Here is a 6,360-nt window from a genome sequence, read left to right on the forward strand (position 1 = left end):
ACACTGAAGTGCAATTAATTGTGGGGCTTTTGTAGGTTCCCATTTCAATATTTGTTTTTTGTATGTTCCCTTAATTCCTCCAGATTTATTTCTTGCATCACTATTAAGCGGTTTATTTGTACTCAACTTTATAGGGAAGTGGTCTGAGCTTACTACGTCAAATTACACTTCGGCTTTATTGGTGTGAGGAATAGCCTCTACGTTTGCCCATATCAAATCTATAGCACTTTCTCCATTACTGTTTGAAAAGGTAAAGTTTCCTGGTGTGTCGCCCGGTATGCGCCCATTTAGTAGAACAAGTCCATTTCTTGACATAAAATTACATCAATTTTTGCCCCGATTTCTAACTATTTTGTCCGCAGAAATTCGTATGGTCTCTAAAATTGAGTTTAGCCCTAGAAGGAGATCGCAGCTACTTTCGCTACCAATTCGAGCGTGAAAATCACCACCAATTATGGCCATTACCGTAATTATGGGAAATTTCATCTAAAAAAATTCTAGAAAGTCCAGCGCAGTCTCAATGTCATAAGTCGCTTTAACATAGACAGAGCCAATCATCAATTTAAAGTTACTTAAAACTATACAATTGAAAATCCATAAGGGGGATATATCTATTACAAATGACTTAAAACTATTGTGTATTAACGAGATCAGACCACCGCTTGCCCTGCCTGAAAATTTTTCTCTTGCTGCAGCAGCTGAGAAGTGTTCAAAGTTGTTCCATGGTAAAGGTGAATTGTCAAATTCAGTTTGCAACCAGGTTTCGCACAATCCAATTATGTGTGCTTTAGCAAGCGACGTTTCATTGTAGATATTGGCGATGTCATACACGTTCCAAAATGAGATATTCGAAAAAGATTACGGCTCTAAAGTAGAGTCTTGTTTACTTTGGATACATATTTGTTTTGTTTACTGGTTTTTGAGCTATCTTTGTAGAGCAGCTGAGTAAAATCGACAGATAATCGTTCATAATCCGTTGGATATAATTGCTTTATAACGTCGACTGCATTTGTTCCTTCCTCCATAAATTTTTGCTTCGTTTTCCAGTGAAGCCAATGGTTACCAATTTAATGCGATCATATCTCACTATTACTTTATGTAGGCTACTAATTGCTAGAATCTTTTATTTTAATTGTAACATAACCTTCTTGTTTTTTTGTCTGTCATCATTGAGATCCTTTTCTATATAAATGGCTAAACCAGCCAGTTTTTTAGTATTTTTGAAAACCGCCTCGATTGCGTCGACTGAATCGAATTCAGCTAAGACGGCCATTTTACCATTTTTAGCAGAAAGTTTCCTTGTCCAGGCCTTTGAAAATTTGATTTTTTCTTTTGACGAGATCTTCCAGAGATCCGCCGGCCGTCTATTATCTTTTGGGCTTTTAAACTCTCCACTTCCTACTTCAGCTCTTCATTTTGAACAGTAAGTTTGTTAATTGTGCCCGAGACATTGTTGAGCTTCATCAGGTCATCGACAGTGAGATCAGCTCTGTTCTGCTTCCCTAGCGCTGTGTTATCTGAGTATTCCGGACTTAAGTCGGATAATAATCTCTTTGATGGGTTTTTCGTTGGAGTTTTTTTCACAGACATTTTACCTTTTTTGTTATTGTTTTTTTAAGTTATCGAGCTCACCATGTGGAAGTGCTGTATCAGCTGCTCAACTGCACGCAACTTTTCTGAAGTTTGACTGAAAGAGTCAGCTGGTAATATTTTTATTTTGGTTCACCGCGTTTTAGATAATTTGAGTGAAACTTCTGTGATTACTTTGCGCGTAGATTTAATATTTTAATTCGTGTTTTCCACCAATATTCCCCGATCACAGACACTGTTTTTAATTACACGCGTTAGCAAAATATTCAGACTCGCATTGAATGCAAATTCCGCACCGAACGCTAAGAATTATAAGTATGCAGACAAACTTTCACGGAGCCCTCAATATCAACACGTAAACTGCAACATACACGAACGTAAAAAATGTCGAATAAAAACAGCAAATTTTATTTTATTTTGAATACGGTTGCAGCGAGTGCGCTATAAAGACAGTAATAAATTCGTTTAGTGAAATCTCGTTTTTATTAATGCGGTTCTTTCTTAGGAATAAGCATGGTAATAGGTTACTGTCCAGTGACCAAACTAAAATCGATACTAAGGCCAGTTTTTCATTGAGAGTTTAATTCTTTTTATCATTTAAACTAAGTTTAAGCTCAGGGAAATTTACAGGTAGTTTAAACTAAGTTAAAATGTCCAATCTGGCTGTGCTCGAAAGCAGATTATTGTGGAAAAACTTGTATAGCGACACATAAATAATCAAAATGTTCATTCGAAGGATTAAACTTGTGCCCAACAACATTAGCTAACACAACTTGGCTTTTGCCCTACAAAATAACCAAGGTTTGAGTGGATTAAACTCTCAATGAATAACTGCAGTATAAGCGAAGTTTATATTTAAACAGAGTTTTAACTAAACTTCGTTTAAACTAAATTTAAACTAGCACTGAAAAACTTTCCCTCTGTAAAAAATTATTTTAATTTCAGGTAACATACATGCCAATACATAATAACCATACAATAAATGTTTAAAATACCTCACGCGCTAAATAACAACAAGTGATTAGAAATGCTGCAACAAGAAATTTGCTACGGACCGTGCATCCAAAAGGCTACTGAGAATTCATCCTTACTACTAATAACAGCAAACGTTGGAACTCTTTTTGAGGATGTAAGTATTTACACACATACATGAAGTACGTTTTACGATAGCTGAAGCATAACAAATTAGTTTTAAGCAGCACCAGTGGGCTACGCGGGGTTTCTATATATTTCGAAAACAGACATCTATGGTCCTATTTGGCTCATATTCATTTTGCCTTCATCTGGCTAAAATCAAAACATAGGATCGGATTTACTTGTAAATTGTGCAATGGTTGTCTATTAAGAAGACGCAGCTAAAGCATTTAGATTAGGTAAGGTTATTTTGGCTGGCTGACAGTCCCATATAGACCAATTTGAGAATTTCAGTAGTGCTTGAAGCCTAAGTGTGGGGCTCCGAGATATTTCAATCGTGTTTTGGAGACAGCAGGACAATCGCATAGGATGTGTTCTAGGGTCTGGGTGTTTGGCGCATTCCATCTCGATATAGTCTGCTTTTTCACCCTCTGGTCTTTTTCGATATAAAGATTTTTTTTAGAGGTTTCGGAATATTATTCTAACAAACTACGAATACGAATCAACACTACAAAGCTCCTTTACTCCCGGATACCAAATTACAGCTGTGTAACAATAACAAATATAAATGAAAGAATGCAAAGCAATAAAAACATATTTATAACAAGTAAAAAAAGTCTAAGTTCGGAGCCGAACATTAAATATAGTTTTTTTCACCTTTCCGAAAACTACAGCTATATGGTAAGCAGGGCAGGTTTTAGCCCTATTTCAAACATCTTCGATCCCATCGCCCATTTTCCGAAATTCCTTAATAATGCTATTTCTTTTCAAAGGATTTTTGTTAATATCTGTTTAAGCGACTTATGCTTAAAAGTGCATCCCTGCGTTGCCATGCATTTCACACGCACCCCTGCGTGAACACCGCCAAAAAGCTTCCCTGGTTTTTCGAACTTCCAGGGTTCTCTTGCTTCGTATAAATGCGCTGAGCGCAGTTGAATCTTCCTTCTTATTATTATCAACATCCCACCTGAAGACATCGTGAGCTACAGTTTGGAATTACATCGTGGGATTCATCCAATTTTCGCTATTCAACCTAAGTATCATTTGTATGGCTAAACCATACGCAATTGTATTGTAATTTCATTGGTTTAAATAATACTTACTTTTGCATTGTATAAAATAATACCAATTTTCCTTTAAACGTTACCACAAAGTTACATTGTAGACAATCCTATCAAATGATCTTCAACACTTTGCATTGTATAAAGCACATATCATTCATTCGATTTTTTCATTGTACCTTTTATTAATACAATTAATTAGTTAAAACAAACCACACCACTACATAGTAGTGCTAGATTTAAGGCAACGTGAATTTCCATTAGTAGTTTATAAATTAGCTATACTCGTTAAATAAATCCAACGTTGAATTTTTCTACATTGCAAACCAAATCTTCATCATTTCCATCCATCAGCAGTGCTTATACATGCGCTTCAACATGGTCCTTGCGAACCGAATTTGACAGCAAAGGAACGCAGCTAATAATAAGCATACCCGTAGTTGGCAACGCGGACATCGAAAGAGGAGTTTCGAACAACAAAAACTCCTACTGGCAATGCTGTGGGCGACAGCCATATTATTTTTCACACACAATTTTGGAATGGCAGCAGCAGCAGCAACATCGTAAATTTTGTGCCGCGATACAATTTCAACCATCGTCATAAAAGTTTAACGCGTTTTAAAAGTGCCAATTCTCAGTGCGTCGAGTTCAAAAAAAACCAAAAAACCAAAAGTGACTACAAATTGCTGCCCACCGTGGGATATTTGCAGACAGGTGCATCCACCAACAACAGCGCATATTAAGGGACGCTCAAGGAGCCCCGATTTTGAAGCGGCGTGGGACAGCAATCCCTAGTGAAGACTCCCGACTTCCTCAGCGAGGCGACAGCCCAGCGTGGGATATCCTAACCACAACCATAAGGATGAGTAAAATTATGGAACGCATGTAAGTTAGACCATTTTTTTCCGTTATTGCTAACGTACATATATACATAGTAATCACCGTTACCTCTGAACGGTGCTTGCTTATGTACATATATACCCAAGCCAGCATATACATACGTACATGCATTTTATGTACAGACACGCCGTGAACCGTTTTGTGGATCGGTACTCGCTGTTGGCTTAATCGCTATCACGAACCATAGTTTGCACCCTTAACATATGTATGTACATACATATGTACATGTGTATATGCCCATTTGCTAGTTTTGTATTAGCTGCTAGCGCAAGCGGTTTGCGACCGCTGCTTATACCTACTTACCCACATTCGTACTTATATGCATATACATATATCTATATTCGTACATATATATGTACAATCGCTCTCCTTGCTGAACATTGTTCCAGACTCTTCCATATACATATATGTGCATGCCTGTGTACTTGGGTGGTTGCCTATTTGCCTCGCCAACTTTGAAAATCTTTTCGTTTAGCGAAATTTTTGATCATACCACCGCCATATGTCTATTCGGTTACGCTAGCGGTGTGATTTCGCTTCTACATACGCATGCTTGTATGAACGTTTCAACCCTCTTTGAGTTGGACCATTAGCCGTTTGCGCCGGCGTTAGAATTTTGCCGGGCTTATTTTACCATTTGCATTTCTTTGCTTCTTCGGTTTCTTGCTGGCTGCGCTGCCAGTTGCTTTAAAATTCTATAAGAATCGAAGACTGCAAAAGGGACACACTCAAAGTAGGAAACGAAGAGGGGAATTAACGAGCACTGTACAAGCATTTGCAGAGATTTCTTCCTAAAACATACATACAGACATGCGCGCTGATGTACATACATAGTGACGTAGGTACAAAAACCGTACACTAGATTCACATTCTTGTTCGTAATTTTTTACCACTTGAGCTGGCATACAAGGCAATCCACATTTTCAAAACGTTCATTCCTCATTTACATATGTACTTCTTGCATGCCCTTTTATTTATATGAGTTAATCTACAAAATTACATACAATATCCATTGTCACTATTAGTTGCTCTCTTGGCATATACATATGTACAGGTGTATATGCGAAATTTATAGTGGTCGTAATAATTGCATGCGCCAGCGCTTTTAGACCCAGGCTAATACATGCCTATATATACACATTCATCCGTATGTATAGACCTACATACGTACATATGTGTATTGTGTTCATGGTCTAAGGCAAACATTTTAAGTGAACATTTTTCAAGTACCCTTCTATATACATATGTACATATGCATGAATGTGTGGAATTTTGATGGTTGTATTACTGATCTCCACCGGCTTTGAAATTCGTGCTCTATTTTAACAAAATCCCGTATTACTTGCGCCGGAATACAAGGAAACTAGAATTATCAAGACACTAATTCCTCATTTATGGATATCTCCGAGTTCATCTATAAAATTACCTACAGGATCCATTGGAATTAGTGAGAAACAATACCGAAATACGTTTTGTGAATTCAAAAAAATAATTTTACGTTGAGATCATACATATACATACACACGTGCTGAATCGTATAACTAAATACATACATATGTACATAGGTATAGTAGCAATGTTTTAACCAAACCCAGTGGTAAATTTATGCGATCCGGTTGCGTAAAACTGTAGTGCCTTGCCGGCACATACATACATATACGAGCTCCGGGGTTCA

At 37.3% G+C, this 6,360-nt stretch overlaps 1 long non-coding RNA gene across 1 annotated transcript in view; it reads left to right on the forward strand.

The window, feature by feature from the left end:
- Positions 1-3,520: 3,520 nt before the first annotated feature.
- Positions 3,521-6,360, forward strand: part of LOC108364821 (uncharacterized) — a 7,626-nt gene continuing 4,786 nt past the window's right edge. Inside the window, exons 1-2 of the long non-coding RNA XR_001847828.1 lie at positions 3,521-4,670; positions 4,808-5,739. This is a non-coding gene — a long non-coding RNA (uncharacterized LOC108364821). The remainder of the gene's footprint in view (positions 4,671-4,807; positions 5,740-6,360) is intronic.

The sequence above is a fragment of the Rhagoletis zephyria genome, unplaced genomic scaffold (genome assembly GCF_001687245.7).
Source record: "Rhagoletis zephyria isolate East Lansing unplaced genomic scaffold, Rhagoletis_zephyria_1.1 Rzeph_scaffold_01679, whole genome shotgun sequence".
Lineage (NCBI taxonomy): Eukaryota > Metazoa > Arthropoda > Insecta > Diptera > Tephritidae > Rhagoletis > Rhagoletis zephyria.